This window comes from Petaurus breviceps, unplaced genomic scaffold (assembly GCF_028583685.1).
Source record: "Petaurus breviceps papuanus isolate PSGF00001 unplaced genomic scaffold, PetGlider_PUasm1.0 90881, whole genome shotgun sequence".
Lineage (NCBI taxonomy): Eukaryota > Metazoa > Chordata > Mammalia > Diprotodontia > Petauridae > Petaurus > Petaurus breviceps.
Genome location: NW_027187369.1, coordinates 19,007,727 through 19,027,877, shown reverse-complemented (window position 1 = coordinate 19,027,877; position 20,151 = coordinate 19,007,727).

Sequence of the window (20,151 nt, the reverse complement as noted above, 5' to 3'; positions counted from 1 at the left end):
GAGAAGAGGGTATGGGGAGAGAACAAAGCTTTCCCTTGACGCTTCTTGTTGCCTGGATCCAGTGCCTGCCAGTTCCTCCTTAGCCCGTTGTAATAAAGCTTCTGCCTCTACCACACTCCTGAAATTGTTCTCTTGGAAACTGGAAGTTGCTCATGCTTTCCGAACAGCTGCCAAAGTGTTTCCTGAAAGTGTAGATCTTGTCATGATACTCCCCTACCCCATGAACTCCAGTGGCACCTCATGACCTCTCAGTTCAAATATAAAGTCGTTTGTTTACCATTTAAGAACTTTCAGCATGTCCCCGTTTCACTCTTCTGGCTTTATTATTTATTACTCTCCTTCAGGCAAATGGACCTTCTTATTCTAACTTATGTATGGCACTGTGTTTCTTTCCTCAGGACCTTTGCATAGGCTGTCCCCCATACCTGGAATGCACTCCCTCTTTATCTCTGCTTCTTTGAAAACTTGGTTTCCTTCAAGGCTCAGCTCTAGTACCACTTTCTACATTAAACCTTTCCTGATCTCTCCAGCTTCTCATTCCTTCCCCACCAAATTGGGGTTATCAATGCATGCACCTCAAGGACAGATACTACATTGGGATTAATTTACCTGTCCAAAGGCTCATAAGTAGTAAGGCCTAGAATTTGAATTTATATCAAGGCCCTCTGGCTCTAAATCTAGTGCTTTACCCCTGCATGGCTCTGTCTCTCTTCCTTTACTTCCTAGAACTATCTGGCATTCCTCCTTCACATCTCTTCCTTATCTCAATTCTCCTGGTTCTCCTCCCACTTCTCTAATCACCTTTTCTCTGTGTTTTCTAGTGGTTCATCTTCCTGTTCCTGTGCCTTTAATTCTGGCCCTTTCCAAGGATATCTCTTCAACCTTTCTCATTCCCTCTGGCAGTTGTAGACACTTCCAGGTCTTTACTTCTCACTTCTAAGTGGCTGATTCTCAAAGGGATGGCTCTAGTCTTGATATATTTCCCTGGTCTGATGTCTTCCATTTCTGGTAGCCTCTCTGGGACACTTCACTGTGGATATGCCTCCAAGGTAAAATGGCCAAAACTAAGCTTAGTATTTTTCCTCTGCTTTTTGATTTCCCTGTTTTTGTCAGTGGGGCCATTATCACCCCAACTCCCAGGGGAACTACTTGATATCTTTGATTCATCCTTCTCCTTTTCTATCTGAGCCTTTGATAGGTCTCATTGATTCAGTTTTCCCAATACCAGCCACACCTGGCCTTTTCTTTCTCTTCCCACCCTATTATGGGCCTTCATCACTGCTATCCCCATCTATGGTAAAAGCTTCCTCACTAGTGCCTCAGCTTCCCTCCACTCTATCTGTCCCTAAAAACCATCTTTTACATGTCTTTCACACTAATTCCCCAATGCAAAAATCAGGCCGCTCTTCTGCGGCAGATCCTTTAATGGCTCTTGGAGCTCAAGAGTCTTCCCTCTATCCTTACAGCCCTATCTCACATTATAGATGTTCATATTCTCTATCCTACAGCCAGACTAGACATTCTTTGTGGTCTTTACTCCCTTCTCTCCTTTCTATATCTACTCTTCTACATTTAGCAGCATGTATTAAGACATTTTAAGTCATTCCAGCCCTTTTCTCTCTTCACTTTGATACTTTAATAGATCAGGGATTTAATCAGTATGGGCATTCTTTCTACTTGTTCAGATTGCAATCCATTCATGTTGTCTCATCTCATCTGGCTCTTTTCCACAGCTTCCTAAAAGTCTTCCAAAGAAGATCTACCCAAGTCATTGGAGGTCTTCCTATGGTTCATTCCCAGGATCTCAAGGGTACCAGTATAGCCCTTTGACTGCTCGTTTACTGTCCCTCAGCACAACTACTAGCATTGCCAAGGCAACCAGCACCTTGCTTCAGTGTGAAGAAATTTATAGAAAGTAAAACTGTTTTGTATATATTACTTCAAAAGATGCAAGGAGTTAAGTATAAATGAGCTCAGGTGATGAGCTCTAGAGGAGAATAAGTGGCAGCCTGTTCATTCCTTCATAAAACAGTCACCAACTTGTTCTTCCCTCTTCCCTCTGTTGTTTTAAATGAACTAGACTCTCCCCCCTATGTTGTTGTTATTTAGCTGCTTCAGTCATTTCCAACACTTTGTGACCCTACTTGGGGTTTTCTTGGCTAAGATACTGCAGTAGTTTGTCACTCCAGCTCATTTTACATATGAGGAAGCGGAGACAAACAGGGTAAAGTGACTTGCCCAGGGTCCTACAGCTAGTAAGTGTCTGAGACCAGACTTGAACTCAGGAAAATGAGTCTTCCTGATTCCAAGTCTGACACTCTATCCCCTGGCCTACCTAGCTGTGCCTTCCCCAACACCCACTCTGGAAATAGGTAACAATACTTCTCATTGAGGAAGAATAATGATCCCATTGGGCAGCTAAGTGGCCCATTGGATAGAGTACTTGCCTTGAATCAGGAGAACCTGAGTTCAAATCTTGCCTCAGACATTTACTAGCTGTGTGACTCTGGCAAGTCATTTCACCCTCTTTGCCTTAGTTTCCTCATCTGTAAAATGAACTGGAGTAGGAAATGGCAAACCATTCCAGTATCTTTGCCAAGAAAACCCCAAATGATGTCATAAAGAGTCAGACATAACTGAAACAGCTGAACAACAACAAAGAATCCCGTTGCTATGTTTCCTCTGATACTATGTTGGAGGAGGACTTAATGAGACTTCTATAAGGGAGCAGAAGTACCCTGGTATCCCAAATTCCCTGGGTTGATCCACATAACCTCTGAGGTCCCTTCCAGTGCTGAAATTCTGTCCTCTAAGAAGCTGAAAATAACAAATTCTCCCTCCTATTGAGCTGAATTTGTCTTATGTCCTTCAATTACTTTTTTTTTCATATTATATATAGCAATTGGGATTAAGTAACTTGCTCAAGGTTACACAGCCAGTTATTTTGTGTGGGTGTTAAGTATCTGAGGCTGGAACCGATCCTGGGTCTCCTGACTCCAGGCCAGCACTCTTACTCACTATGCCACCTGGCCACCCAACTTTTTATTTTCACAAAAAATGGCAAAGATTAGGGGCGGCTAGGTGGTACAGTGAATAGAGTCAGGAGGCCCTGGAGTCAGGAGGACCTGGGTTTGGATCTGACCTCAGACACTTAACACAAAAAATAGCCATGTGACCTTGGGCAAGTCACTTAATCCCAATTGCCCTCCAAAAAGCAAAAAAAAAAATGGCAAAGATAATTCAAGAGTGCATTCCCTGGGGAGGCTAGGTGGCGGAGTGGGGTGGCTAGGTGGCACAGTGAATAGAGCATTGGCTCTGGAGTCAGGAGGATCTGAGTTCAAATCCAGCCTCAGACACAACACAAAAACTAGCCCTGTGACCCTGGGCAAGTCACTTAACCCCAATTGTTGCCCTCCACAAAGCAAAAAAAAAAAAAAGAGTGCATTTCCTGCATTTTGTCTCAGGCATTAGCTGCCTAGAAAGTCTAAACTATTAGTTATGTCTCTGTTCTTACTACATAACAACCAAATTCCCCTTCTGGTCCTCACTAATAATTTTTAATCCTACTTCTTTTATCCTTTTATCGCCTTCTGAGTTGCTTCTAATTTTGATTCTTCTGAGATTGTAGCAACATAATTCACGGTCATAGAGTATCCTTAAGACCATTTGGTATTTACTCTAGCTACATATTTGTGCATATCTCTTGGTACAAATACATAGCCACAGACCAACAGATTAACTCAATGGGGAGCCCATTCAAGTGAGCATAATCTAGGCAGTATTGAGTTTTTTTCACTTTTTCTCCATCCATTAAAAAAAAATTGTATGTGTATGTGAGCCAGCATAAATGTCACTTTTTTCCTCAATACTTTACCTTATTTCCCTCCTTCTGAAATGGCATTTCCTTTCTTGGACCTCATATAACACTTTTTCATGTATTCTTCTGACAATAATGCCAACTGTACCGAGACTATATTTTGACATTTGACTTTTTAATTTAATTTAATAAAATTTAACTTAATTTCATTGTGTCTGACTCAAGATAAGCCTGGCTCTTAAAAAAACACTTTAGTTTGACTAAAAGTTCTGTTCTGAAAGTTTTTCATTCAGTTTTTACATGTTTTCTTTAACCTAAATATACATTTTTATCCACAAACTAGAAGAGTGATTTCCTTTCTCTGAATATGGATGCAAATTAGTACATGAGACATGCAGAAAAGCCAAATAAAGTGGTTGGACATCAGATAATTCTCACAACCACCCTGTCAGTTGTTGCCCCCATTTTATGGATGAAGAAACTCTGACTTGTTCAGAGTTTTGGTGACTTGTCCAAGGGCACCCAAGTAATGGGACTTAATGCCATTTCCTTTCCTTACAGCAGATGTCTCTGTGCAGTTAATTCAGTTATATTCAGGAATTAAGTACCTACTATGTGTGAGGCACTGTGCTAAATTCTGGAATGATACAATGGCAAATGAACCCTATTCCTTGCCCTCAAGTAGTTTGAGATAAATGGAATGAGGTTATAAGAAGAAGCCAAATTAAAGTAACATTTATTTACTTTCATTTTTTCCTCCTCTATGCCCTAAAGTCCTCTTTTTATTCCCCTCACACATTCATTCTCACAGTGACTTGCTCTGAATAAGATGTCTTAAGATAATTCTTCCATTACTCCCAGGTGTGTAATCACAGTGCAGAGTTGTTTTTGTTTCCATAGGGTCATTTGCAAGGCAAGCTCCCTTTCTCCACATCCCTATTCCCAATGTGCAAAGGTTTTATGTATGTATATAAACTTGTATTCGTATATATGTGCATATATACATATATATGTAGTATATGTGGATATTTCTAATCTTGGAAAGGACATGATATGTCTAAATAGGTAGCATAAATGAATCCACCTACATCCTTACCTTGTTATATTATTTCTAGTAGGCTAAGTGAGATTAAACTGTCTCTCTCATCCCCGTTGGATAGAGATGGCCCTTCCAAGGGACCATGGCTGCCCACTCAGGTCATAGAGCAGTAGCAATGGAGCCCAAGGGAATTCATGAATATGGGAAAAATATTAAAGTTTTTCAAAAATAAATGACTAATTTATTGATGTTAACATGTAAAAGTATTGTTACTGAATTTCTGCAAGAAATCTCATGTGAAATTACAAATGCCTACTATTGATTGAAAAGATTCTCAATGATATCTTTGGACTCTAGGGATTGCTATTGTGTAATGCACCTTTATAGAGTTATAGGAGGAAAGTACTGTGGAAAGCTTCAAGAGCTATAGAAATGCTGATAGATATTATTATCAGAATGATAACTACTCATGGCATAGTATAGTTGTTAGGCAGCACAAAATGGCATAATTACATTTACTTAAAGTAGAGCTGAAGGTATTTCTCCTAAAACCAGATTTGATAGATTCACATGAAAACCATCCTGCTCCATATTGATATGGCAAACCTGCAGTGCTTATTCTTAACTGTGATTGAAGGCATAGGGCTACTTTCAATTCATCTATTTTTATATTTTCTGTTGTAGCATTATCCCTTAATTATTCACAAATATCACAATAAGTCTATTTTAAACTCTTGTAAATTATGCATATAAATGGCCCAGGAGTTAGGATCTGACATGACCATCATTCACAGGCTAATTTATTCTTTGATGATAATGAAATTCACAAATACTTGGGGATGGCTGTGCCAAGGCAGGCAGGGAAAAAAATGGAAGATTTCACATATTGAGGTGCTCATGATCAATTGATGGAAGAAAATGCTAACATTGACAACTATAAACTATTCATGTAAACCTTCAGGTGCAATATTTCTAAAACCAATTCTTGCCTGTGAATAGTGCCTTGTGATACATGAAGATTTACAACTGCTTCCTCATTAGAATTAGTCTTTAGCACCATTATCTGCCTGCATGTAGAGGTTTGGCTTTAGAGTCCAGAGGTCTGTGTCCTAGTCATTCTTCTGACATATATCAGGTACAGAACCCTGGACCAATCATTCCACCTTTCACAGGAGCATAAATTTAGATCAGGATAGGATCTTAGAAACGATATAATCCAATGTCATCCTTTTGGCCAATTCAGTAACAGCAGTGCAGAGAATTTAATTGGCTTGTCCAGAGCCACACAGCTAGCAAGAATTTCAGGTCAGAATGAGATTCAGGTCCTCTGATTCTTGTCCTGGTGTTCTATCCTCTACACCATGCTTGTTCTCTTTCAGTGCCCTAGGCCACTTTCAGAAGGCCAGTTGTAATCGACAACTTGTGGAATTGATTCCATGAAGGGAATTTCCATACTGGACATATCCCATCGTAATAAAACCATAAGCATGGACAAAAGATATATTTGGACCAATAAGAGCTCGGGTTGTGGTAAGAAGCAAAAGGCATGCCAAGTAATTTGCGAACTATAAAAGCAGGCTAGGGAAGCTGCTGCATGGACAGCCAGGTCGTTTGGGAATCATAGGACCTGAGTTCAAACCACATCCCTTTGGGATTTTGGATTATTCGTCTACTTTCCTTGGGCCTTTGTTTAGTTAATTGTAAATAGAGGAGATTTGACTAGATGTCCTTGAAGGTTCTTTCAGATCTAAAAGCTACAATTCTGTGATTGTCTATAAATGCCAGCTAATGTCATCATTATTTCTGTTTCTAACTGAAGAAAGTTGTGATCATTATTTGAAGCAGTCTTGCAAAGACTAGCCCTGCCCCTCCCCTTCTTCCCTCAGGGGAAACATCATCAAAGCAGAGGCATGCCTCATCAATCCTTGCCTATGACAAGTGACTATTTGGAAGGTTGGAGTCATGGTTAAAGGGGCACTCAATTTCTGGGCCTATTTTAGGCTACTTGAGCACCAGACAGGATGTATTGATTAGGCCAGCAGACCATCAATGAAGAGTGATACAAAAAAAGTGGCATAGCAAAGTAGTAAACAATTCTGTATTTTGAAGTTTTACCCCTCTGCTGAGTGTACCAGTTTCTTTATCTCAAGGAAACACATATGTGGTAGTTATGGAAGAAGTATTAATATTAATTATATTAATGAATGTTATTACCATATTGATTCATAATGACACCTTTTACTTTACAAAGGATTTTTGCAACATCATCTCCATTTGGTAAAAATTTAATAAGTGCCTACTATGTGTCAGGCTCTAGATATACAAGAGACAAAAATGCAAACAATCCCTATCCTCCCAAAGCTTCTGGAAGAGGAGAAAAAACATGCATAAAGATCAAAATAAACAAAATATATCCAAATCAAATATAAAGTAATTTTTAGAGTGTGAACAGCTATGGGATCATCAAGGTCTCTTGTAGGAGGCCCTTGACTTGAGCTTTGAAGAAAGCTAGGGCTTTTTAGGGGTAGAGGTGAGGAAGGAGAAATCAGAGGCTAGGAGGGAAAGTCTGTGCAAAGCTATGGAGGTGAGAGATGCCATTCCCTGTCTGAGACAGCAAGTAGGTCAATTTGGCTGGGACTCCAAGTGCATGTGGTAGATCAAGGTCAAACCAGGTTGGAAGGGAGATCGAAGCCATGTTTTTAAATGCCCAAAATAGGAGTTTATATTTTTCCTGAAGCCAATGGAGACCCCTCATTTTATTTTCAAAACAACCGTAGGACAGAGGCAAAATGGGGGATTTAAAAGAAATCTCCATGCTATTACCAAATGAAATTGATGCCCAGAGAGCATTTTATCACGATTATGTGAAATCATATCACCTTTCCAAGATTCTCACTTCTCCATCTTGTAAAAACAAGGTTAATACTGCTCAAAGCATTGTTATAAGGAAAATGTGTAGCCAACCCTCAAACCCCATATGCAAAACAGGGCTTATCATCAGCCTCATTTTACAAAGGAGAGAATGGAGACCCAATTGAAATGACTATGCCATAGTCACCCAGCTAGTAAGGTGTAAGGGCAAGATCTGAAACTTTCTCTCCTTACTCTACTATTATTGCTTCCACCAAAATGTTTGTGGCTTTTTTTATGTGACAAAGTTTTAAAACCACAGTTTAAAGCAATGTATTTTAATACATTGTTGGGGAAAGGGGAAAAGAGTTTTTAAAAAAACCTACTGTAGCAAGCACGCTCAAACTCCATATTCTTCTTTGCAACATGCTGCTGCCACCACCATCACCTCTCCCCACCACTCTCCCCACTATCCAAAAAGGCAAAGTGCCACTCACTTGGAGTTTGGAGAAAGAGACCTTTGCCTGTGTTGCAGGTGACTGCCTTTGAAGGTCACTGGTTTATAGATCTCAGTTCGGTAGTCATTCAAATGTAATCAGGAAGATGATGTCTGGCTTCACAAAGGAGCTATTCTACCACTTTATCTTTTTTATATGTGTTTAGGTCCTTTCCTCATTTTTTCATAAGTATATCATGATGACCAAAAATTTGAATATAATTATAGAACTTTTATAATTGACCTTCAAAAGGGCTTTAGGTTATAGGCCCTATTTGAGTCATGAGGAGTCTGAAGCCCAAGGCATTCATGGGACTTATATAGCTAGTGAGGAGTGGGGACTCAAGACCCAGGTCTTCAGATTTTACTTCCATGGCCACCACTGGTATGCCATCTGTGGTGGTTCATTCTTACCTTTCCAGAGGAGTGTCCTATGGGCTCATGAAATTTGAGTGAGAAAGGACCTCAGAAGTCATTGGCACCAAACCCCTCATTTTACAGATGGGAAGATCAGTGCCCAGAGAGGTTAAATGATCTTACTCAAGGTCAAATGTGCAGTTTGGATTCAGGTCTCTCTGAATCCAGAGCAAACACTTTTCTCTCTAGTACAATGGTATCCGTCCTGTTATTTTATCCTAATGTTAGTCATGTGCTATAGATGGGGGCACATGATGTTTGTAACCTGTGTTTTGAACAAGATTTGTTGGTAATAACCCTTGCCAACATGGCAATGTAATTTACATTTTCCCCCAAGGAATGGTATGGAGTAAAAAGGAATAGGAAGGTTCTTAACTGGCCTTATATGTGTTTCTCAAGAAATAAGCAGTAGATGGCACTAGAAGGCATCATCTTAATTTATTCCAGAGTTCTCAATGGTCTCATCTCCCTTATGATTCATAATATACCATATTTACTTGTGCGCTGTCCAATTCTCTCCTTTTTGACTCCCACCACCATCCCCCCACCCCCACCCAACTCCTTTCACAGATATATTCTTGCTAAAACAAAATCCTTGGAGTTAGGCATCACTATCCCTTCTTGTAAAACTGCCTTCCCTCCTGCGAGGCTTCAGAACTATCAGCCCCAGCAGAATAATCAGAATATCAAGAGGCAGGGACAACCATAGAAATTTATTATGGGTAGACCTGAAGCTACCACAAACCAATGAAGTGTCTGGCCTATTTGACTCTTTGCCTTGAAACTGACCTGGTCCTATCTCTAAGACAGCTCTGATTTGGAGATTTTAGTTTCATTGGAGCTGAAAATCAAACACATTTCCAGGAAGAAGCAAGAGCACAAGTGCCACACGCACACACACACACACACACACACCAGCATACACACACACACACCAGCATGCACACACACACACACACACACACACACACACACAACCTCAATCCAGTATTATGGCAGCACCAGAGATACCACTGCAGATCTCCATAGGTCAGGCAGCCTGTCTTTGCCCCTTCATGCTGACCACAGTGTCCAGTTGTACTGACTGTGGAGGGATCTGCCTCACTACTACAGAAGCCCAGTGGATCCCAGGCCTCACTTTCTCTCTCCAAAAATGGCAGGAACAAAGAATAACAACCCTCTAGATAATAAAAATGGGCACACATTGCTAGCATTTGTGGTTTGCAAAAATGAGAGAGAGAAAGAAAACAACACACCTGCTAAAAATCCTGCTTTTATAATTACAACTGCAGGTCTTAGCACAGACCTTTCCAAGGTTCCGGATCCCTGCTGTTGACAACAACAGCCTGCCAATAAGGACAAGGAGGGGGGAATCATGAGGAGAAAAGAAAAACTGGGTTTCCACATCTGAACTGGAGAGCTAAGAATTAAACAAGGGGATGAAGAGTTTAGAGATATGGAAGGAAAGATTAACTGAAAATGCTGAGAAAGGGAACCATAGAAAGATAAATGCACACACACACACATTTTACATTGTCTCTTGCTTATGTTGACTCAACATTTAGAATAGTTTTATGAATCTTCTCTTCTTTTGCCTCCTTCATTTCCTCTTTTGTCATAATTTTTAGCTATTATATTGAATACTCTAAAAAACCCACAATCTCCTTTGGAGCCAGAAAACCTAGGCTAAAGGCCACTATTAGCCGCATATGGAATGTCATTTTGGCTAAGGTGCTTTGTCTTTCTGGGCCTCATTTTCCTCATCTGTAACACTTGTGAGGAAAGATGATCTAAACTATATAAAGGACTTTATATAACAGTTTTTCATCTGATCTTTAGGACTTTCTTGGTATATCTATGTTCTCTCCTTTCCCCAGATGAGGAAACTGAAGTCCATATGTATAAATCTAAGTTATTGTTTGTGCCTACCAGTGAATTCACTCAAATTCAAAAAGTGATGATACATCCAAGGCTTTCTAAAATATAAAAATACCTGTTTACAATGTTTAAAAGAAAAAGCATGCATTTTACTGGTCAAAGGCATGTCGCCTTTATCAGGACAAAATATTTTCTCCTATGTAATAAAAAAAACAGCCAAGGAATGCAGAATTGTAGAGATGTCAGTTTGGAGTGCTGTGGGGAGGAATTCAGTTGTCCCTGCTGCTGACTGGTGCATTCATTCATTCCTTTGCCCACCATGTATTGTGCATCTAGTATGTACTAGGCATTGGTCTAGACAACACAGTCCAATAACTGTGGAGACAATGAGGCAACAACAAGACTGCCAAGTTAAGCACCCAAGCTCTTTTGAGTTCCTAGAAGAATTACTTAGTCATGCATTAAAAACAAGATGATGAGCTTTCCTTTTTCAACTGAATCATATTGAAGGGTCCCCAATTGATACAGAAAGCAGAGATCCTTGTCTGCTTGAGATAGCAAAGTCTGTAAATGGGATTGTTGGTAAGTAGCCTATCCTTTATGGATTTACTAGTTTCTAATTATACTTGGCCTTCTAGGTTGTAGGCTAATAAGTTTTTAATTATCATTTACAATGTGCAATGTCTGAAGATTTAAGAAACAAACAGCTGGAATTACCATCTGGTAACCAATGGGATCCTAAGATCTTTACTGAATGGTAAAGCTACCCACTCAGGTTCATCTAAAATATTCTGGCTTAAAAAAGAAAGCAAACCAAAAAGCTTTCATAACTTAGAGGTGTTTGGTTTTTCTAGCATTTTCTAGTGTGCCTGTCTACATGGAATGAATTCACCACACAATTGCTGATTGTCATCCCCACTTAATATTGCCTGGCCTCCTTCAGGGCCCATGGTATGTTTTTTACAGATTTTTGTTAGTGACATCTTACATTTCTAACTTTTAATTTCTTTCCTCTCAACAACTCTGTGAGGGAGGTAGGTTTTTTTTTTAAAGAAAAATATTTCTATTTTCTGTTGTTATATCACTTTCTTTCCCCAATCTATTCCCTTTTCTTTCCTGAGAGTTGTTTCTTAAAATTAAAAGCAGTTCTTTAAATGTAATGAACACATGATCCAGTTTGACTTTAAATAGAATATTCCACACTCATAGTCCAAGGGTAGATAGAGTGCTGTGCCTAGTGTTAGGAAGGCCTGGGTTCAAATCTTGCCTTAGACCTTTACTGGCAGTGTCACTCATATGTAAAATAAATGGTTAGTCTCATTCACCTTTTAACATCTCAGCTAGCTCTAAATGACTAATCCCAGGATCTCTGTACAGAAGAAGGGGAGGTGCCTTTTCAGACCTCTTCTTTGGGGTAAAGATTGACCATTATAATTTTAGAGCATTCAGTTTCAATTTTTTTTCAATTTTTTCTGCTGCTTGTTTTCTCTATTTTTATTGCTGTGTATGCTGTTTTCCTTGTTTTTCTTACTTCAATCTACATCAGTCCTTCTCTCTCTCTCTCTCTCTCTCTCTCTCTCTCTCTCTCTCTCTCTCTTTCTCTCTCTCTCTCTCCCATATATACACTTATATGCATATGCAGAAATATCTATCTGTCTGTCTTCTCTGTACTCTTCTTTTTATGGCTTCCTACAGTACTTATTTTACCACAATTTCCAAGAGAGTGAAGATTCACTTCCAGAGGCAGGAAGCCCTGGGTTCATGAACTGGGCACTTAACCCCGTAGGGTTATAGGTAACTTAATACTTTAGGTTGCAGAGAGCCTTCCAGCCCACCTTGATGAAGGCATATCCTTACCTGGGAGTTTCCTGTATCAGTGAAGTCACAGGTCTCATCCCTGGCCACTTGCTAGTCAATGGACATCCTTATTTCTAACTGTTTTACCACTCCAAAAAATACTGTGATAAATATTTTGCTATCTAGAGATTTTCTTTTTCATCATCGACCTTCTTGGCATATATACACCTAACAGGGAGATGTCTTGCCTAATAATGGGATGCCTGAGTCAAAAGATATGGACATTATAATGGCTTTTATTAGCATGGTTTATGGAAACAATTATTATTCCCACTTTACAGATTATTAGTACCCTGAGACTTAGGGAAATGAAGTAGCCTGCCCACAATCACATAGCTAAGCATTGTTCTTCTGATTTTCACTCCAGGGTTCTAGATCATTCCAAGCTCTCCACAGACTTGTACTCTAATGGAATTTGGGGTGGAAAGGGAAAGGTACAACCCAGAAAGAATGGAGGTAGTCTGGAAGATAAATTCATCTTGGAAAGACTTCTTGGGGAATCTAGATTTTGAGTTCTTTCTTAGAGGAAAGGAGGGGATGTAGTTTGGTGAGCCTAAGGAACCAAAAAGACCAATGATAAAGATGAAATGTGAGACAAGGCCCAAAGATAAAAAAGAAGTTCATAGACAATAGATATGTAGACTTAATCTATATCCTCCTCAGTCTTGGTAGTGGGAGCATCACTTTTTAAGTATTCCTGAATGTCTATTAATTGGCAGGTGATATATAATAATTTATAACATTTGATGTTACTAACATTGCGATAGGAAAGTGAGACCTCTACTTAACAGTCTGAAAATTTGAAAACAAGGCCTGATTCTGCAATTGTATGGTGCTGGGCAGATGACTTCAGCTTTCTGCACCTTCAACTCCTGTTATCTACAACAAGGGTGCTACTCACATTTCACACCCCATATAATGCTTGTTAGGATCAATAAAGTAGAGTTTATTAAGGACCTGCTAGCTGCTCGGTGGTGCAGTGGGTTAAGCAGTGGGCCTGGAGTCAGCAGGATCTAAGTTCAAAATTGGCCCCAGACACATATTAGCTGTGTGACCCTGGACAAGTCATTTTACCCTGCTTGCCTCAGTTTCTTCATCTGTCAAATGAGCTGGAGAAGCAAATTGCAAATCACTCTAGTACCTCTGCCAAGAAAACCCAAATGGGGTCACAGAGAGTAGGACACAACTAAAATGACCCAACAATGACAACAACTGCTAACCAATAGGCGAGGGCCTTAGGCCCCAAAGACACAAGGCGGACAATCCCTGCTTTTAGGGAGCTTGCCTTCTACCATTGGTGGTATGAAACTGAACAGGCCTTTAGCCTGCTGCTGACTGAGGATTCCGAGGTTTCCTGCATCCCCAAGGGGGAAATGTTGCTGCAAGAGCTTTGGAGAGGAAAGATGTTCTTCATTCTTCCTTTGAGAAAGACAGGATTTGAAGCTCTCCTTAGAGAGAGATCGATGGAGATAGAAAAGACTTTGGCAAATGGGAGGCATGTGTGGAAGCTGGCACCTTGGAATTAGGTTTCCAAGATCCTGATTTCCAGCTGGCCTCCCTAGAGTCTCAAATGAATTTTCCCTTGGGTAAGATGAGGTACTCTGCCTTCATTGAGCAAGAACTCAACTTACTTTCATCTGAAAAGTTCCCTCAGTCTTATGTGTTCTATGACTGTCATCCTGTGAAGCAGTCCACATGGAGATACCAATCACTAAAGCGATTGGCAGTATCCAGTGGTTCAACATTAGAAATTGATAAGATTTTATTAGTGGAAATGGTGTTTAAAGAAGAATCATTACCATCTGCTTTGCTGCTGTACCCTAAGGCCCATTGAACCTCCCTATCTAATCTGCAGCTAAAAACTTCAGCATGCATTAATATGTGCACTCCTCAAGATCAGAGACTGTCTGACTTCTTTTTGTATCCACAGCACTTAGCACATAATGTTTTACACATGGTAAGCACTTAATACAATAGGTTTTTAAAAAAAATTCATTCTGGTATATTCTGATCTGTTGACCATTTCTGAGTTTTGTTTGCTATCTTCTTGGGTAGATGGGTTTACTCATTATTATAATTTTATTTGTGGTGATCTTTTGTATAACTAGTATTTGATGGGATGAAATCAAGACTGTGACTAGCAGGCTGAGGTATCCTTCCCTTTTAAGGGAAAGGCACCAGGTATGTAGTTTGAACCTAAAATCATGTCCCTAGACATAGTTATAATCCCTCTCAGAGGAAAACAGAGTGGTCAGCTTCCTGCTTCCTCTTGTTCCCCTCAAGGGAGGAATAAAGTATCTCTTGGAGATGCATGAGAAAGACTCCAGAGAAGACTCCAGAGAAATCTAGTCATGCCTCCCCACCCACTCCTCCCCTTCTGTGCCTCCCAATTGGCCATAAATAGATAATTCATATCCACCTTCCATTTCACATGAAGATTGTCTGTGGGAGATAATCCGTGATTTCCTCAGCTGGAGAACTTCTGACATCAGTATAGCAGACAATCATCCACCTCTGATTTACAAGGGAGATAACTTGCCCAGGGTCTCACAGCTAGAGTCAGAGGTGATTTGAAGCCATATTTTCTTAACTTCAAGCCCAGAACTCCAGCCACTGTGCTAAGCTGCCCCTGCATAAAGTGTATTTATTATTCATTGTAATTATCATTATTTATGTTGAAGTAGAGCATGGGATTCTTTTCAAAACCCTACGTATTGAGCCCTTTTAAAAATTATTCACCATAAATGCAAATTTGCTTTGTGTGTTGAAACACTTTCAAATGAATTGCTCAGTTACTCAGACTTACATTTTGTTTAGGAAACACTTGCAAGTGAAGAGGTGGCCTCAGTGTGAATAATGATGCTTGGAGTGTTCCAGAAAGATTGATAGTGATGGCCGGATGCAAATTTCCTGTCATATCCTTCTTCCCAAGCGCTTCAGTCTATTTCGTTATGACACTCTTTGGAGGTAGCATGGTCAGCTGGGAATTTTAATCACATTCTCAGCAGCCACTACAAATTCCATGTCCAGAAGTCATATTTCTCCAAGTGTCCGTAGAAAATTGGACATGTGCATAGAATCATCATTTGTGGTCATAAATGGGGCCCAAAAGCCAGCTTTGAGCAGAGCTTGTACAAACTCCATGCCAGCTTATCTGTCTAAAAACAAACAATACCAACACAAACAGAGCCCTGGAAACATTTGTATTTGGAGATGCTTACCAGGTGAAAATGTGCAAATGTGAAATCTGACCTTTCACTTTTAGGATGGATTTTGCATGCATTTTACTTGGGAAGAATAATTATAACTGGCATATTTCTAGCCATCTCCTGGGCGTGCTGCCTGTGCCCCAGCCTCTCCCTCTACCCTGACTTCAGGCTCTCAGTCCTGTGATCATAAGCTCTACATGTCACTTACCAGACATCTCCATAGCATATAGCTTATGTTCCATCCTCCACTTCCCTCTGGACTCAAGTTCCTACCACAGTGACCCAGGGTTCTGATTAGACAATATTTACCTGATTTTGCCTGATCTTGCCCCTTTCCCATTTCCTGGAAATCTCCTTTCTTTTTGACTCTAGCCTATACCTCTAATTTGAGAATGCTATCTCGCCCTTGGGGTCCGAAGGATGAGCATTCATGTTCTCTTGCTGGATATCTGGACTGCTCTATAATTCCCTCCTTATCCCCCCTGTTCTTTAACTCTCCCTCTTAAAACAGTATCACATCAACATTATCATTCTTAGTAAGGGCATCTCAATCACTTGCCCCATGACTGCAATTACCATTCCCCTCTGAGGTTTCTGTCCAGCACACTCCTACCTTGTCACTACTCATATGTGTGTGATCATTATTAAAATGTAATCTCCTTGAGGGAAGGGCACGCTCTTACTTGCTTGGATTTGTGTGATATGTGTAGCACATAATAAACACTTAATGCTTTTTCATTATTTTTTTTCATTGGTATATTGTATGTGAAGAATTTTAAGCTCTCAAAGCTTCAAACTGCAATAAGACTTCTGGAATACCATCTCTGTGTGTGTATGTGTGTATGTTGCTTCACACTTTATATCACTCAATCTTCGAAACAGGTATTAAAGTTCTTATCATACCAATTTTTTTAAGAGAGGAAACTGAGCCTGAGGGAGTTTAAATGTCAACCAGGGTCACTGAGGTAGGAAAATATCAGAGATAGAATTTCAATTGAGGGCTTCCTGATTCCAAGTCTACTGTTCTATCTACTATGCCATTCTGTATCACCTGTGATTTAAAACAGTGGGAGAGAAGTTTAGGATTCCAAAGTATAATTTAGAGAGAGTCAGCACTCTCCTTTAAGTAGCCAACTAGGAGAGCCCACCCTAGCAATAGCCCTGGTATTGGGAACGAATGGGAGAGGGCCTCCTGTTTGGGTATACTGACTCCCACGTCAGCCTTTGCTTTTTATAGATCCTAAGCCATACCTTGGGAAGTAGGTGTGGATACCAAGTCTGTGAGTCCCTGTCCATCAACAAAGGCTGATGTTTCCAAAGGAGGAAACTGGAATGGCTGGGAAGTAGAGGGCCACAAGACAGAAGCCAGTACAAGAAAGAGGCTATCAAGAAGAAAGTAAGCAGCTTTATTGAGGAGAAATATTTACAATATGAGGAACAGTCAGGGATGATGGAAACCAATCAAGCCCTGCAGGGATCCCTTGTGGAATTAGGGAGTCCAAACTGGAAAAGCCCAGATATCTGGTGTGCAGTAAATTGAGGTTTAGGGACTGATGCTGCATCATTGGACAGTGGAGAGGGGACTTTGACCAGACCAGAAAAAGTGTATATGACAATTATCACATGCTTACCTTTGGCTTAGAGAATTGGGATGTCATATACATATATATATATATAACCTCCAAATTCATGTTCCAGTGTATCAATAGAATGAAGGACTTGCAATCAGAAGTTCTGGCTTCTAGAATTAGCTCCTTTAAGAGGCCTTTTATGGTCCCCACTCTTCCACACAGTTGCTAGTACCATCTAGTTTTACCTTGTTTGTGCTTTGTATATATCTTTTGTATGTATTTATCTTTGGGATGTATATATCTTTGGGATGTCCATCTGTTTACATGCTGTGTGCTCCATTTGAACATAAAGTGTTGAGGATTGGGACCATTCTACTTTTGTCTTGGTGTTTTTGGCACTTAGTACAGCACTGGGAACACAGAATGCTTATTAATGCTTGCTGATTGATCAATCTAATTGGTCTAACCAGTTATGTATACAGTAGTACACTTCAGGATTTTGAGATCAAATTATAATAAGATAAGGAAATTTAACATTTGTGAGTGATGGCACAATAATGGTATGGTATGGTATGGTATCTTTCTGTAGCTGAGTTTGGGTGAAGGAGTAGATCATGGAAAATGAACAAGTTGAGAGACTGGGAAGTTGGAGTGTTTGAGGGAGTATTGGTATGTTTGTTAAAGTCACCATGTGATATATTAAATCTACCTACTTCCTTCATAGGAATTATTTTTTGCACACCCTCTTCCTAGGTACACAATATATGGTTCCCACCACCTTCCTAACTGTATGATAAATTATGCAACCCACTTAAACCCACATGGAAACTTCTATCTATCCACTTTTGACCATGTGACATATTAAGCCTATCTTCTTCCTGGTACAATATTTTTACATTTTCTTTTAATTTTTTGAGCATTCTTTTTTTTTAATTTTTAGATCCAAATTATCTTCCTCTCTTCCACCCCACACACTGATCAGGCAAGCCATATAGCAGTTATACATGTGAAATCATATAAAACATATTTCCATATTTCCATTTTTCAAAAAAAGAAAAATAAAGAAAGTGAGAAAATTACACTTTAATTTGCACTCAGAGTTCAACAGTCCTCTCCCTCTGCAGGTGAATAGCATTTTTTCATCATAGATACTTTGGGATTGTCCTGAATCATTTTTGGATTCTGATTTCTAATACTTCCTGATATCTGCTTCCATTTTATAGGTGAACTTATCCCATTCACATTTACAGTTATGATTATGACTGTATTTTTCCCTCTATCCAATTTTCTTTTATTTCTTCTTTCTCTTTCTCATGTCCCTCCTCAAAAGTCTATTTTCCTCCTAACAAATGGCTCCCTTAATCTGTCTTCTCTTTTATCATCCCTACTCCCAATTTTCTTTTATCCCATTACCCTCCTATTTCCTTATTGGAAAATTGCATTTATCTACACAACTGAGTGTATATATATATTCTTTGCTCTCTGAATCAATTCCAATATAAGTGAAGTTTAAGCATTGCTCACCCCCACATTGTCTCTTCCACTGTAGAAATACTTCCTACCACATATTTCTTATGTGAGAAAAATTTCCCCATTATATCTCCCCTTTCCCCCTTCTCCCAGTACATCCCTCTTTCTCATCCTTCATTTTTGGAAATCACTCCAACATTATATACACAGTTAAAGCTAGAAGAACTATTAGAAGAGAAAGAGAGAGAAAAATAGAAATATGATATCTAGGTTAGTTCTATTTTTAAGGTGTTCTTTTCTTCAGTATTTTTAGGGTCTCCTTTAATAGGCTGTTGACTTGCTTTTCGTGATTTTCTTGCATCATTCTCATTTCTCTTACCAATTTTCCTCCACTTCTCTTACTTGATTTTCAAAATCCTTCTTGAGCTCCTCCATGTCCTGTAACCAGTTTATATTTTTCTTGGAGGCTTTTGATACAAAAGTTCTTACTTTGATGTCTTCCTCCCGCTCCATGCCTTGATCCTTTTTGTCCCCAAAAAAGATTCTATGGTCTGTTTGTGCTTGCTCATATTGCTAGGCAATTACTTGACTTTTGAGCTCTTTGCCACGGTAGAACTCTGCTTACAGAGTGGAGAGAGCTATGTCTCAAATCACTGGGATTTTTACAGCTGCCAGAGCTATTAGGGGGGTGCCATCTCTACAGCTCCCCTAAGCTCTGACTCACTGGCCACACACCCCAGAACCACCACCCAAGACTGTGATCCAGATCCAAGCAGGTTAAAGCTAGAGTGATTACCCTCTGACTGGTCACTTGGTCCCCCTACAATCTGCAGGCCAGGAGCTCCTGAGGCAGCCACACAGTGGGGCTGCACAGCTACCATGCCTCCACTGCTTCTCACCCTGGGGGCAGGAGCCAGACTGCACTCTTCAATCCCCCCGTTCCAATAGAGTTCCACACTGACCTTTTACTTTGTCTTTGGCATTTATGGGTTGAGAAGTCTGGAAACCACCACAGCTGTTGGTGATTCACTCTCCTGAAGTCTGTGCTGTCTGAAGGTGGTCAGGGCCACCCTAGGACCAGAACCGTGCAGCTCATGCTGAACTGTGCTCAGCTCCCAGCACGCTGACTGCCTGACTGTCTGACTGCCAGGCTGACTTCAGTGGGAGATTTTTTTCTCTCTGTCTCTTTGTGGTTTCTGTAGCTCTAAAGTTTGTTTAGAAAGTGGTGGGAGCTGAAGCCCATGCCAAATTTGTGCTTCTACTCTGCCATCTCGGCTCTGCCCCTATCTAGGTTATTTCTAGATAAAGAGAGTGAGAAAGAGGGAGAGAGAGAGAGAGAGAGAGAGAGAGAGAGAGAGAGAGAGAGAGAGAGAGAGAGAGAGAGAGAGAGAGAGAGAGAGAGAGAGAGGGAGAGAGAGAGAGAGAGAGAGAGAGAGAGAGAGAGAGGGAGAGAGAGAGAGAGAGAGAGAGAGAGAGAGAGAGACAGAGAGAGAGAGAGACAGAGAGAGAGAGAGAGACAGAGAGAGAGAGACAGAGACAGAGAGAGA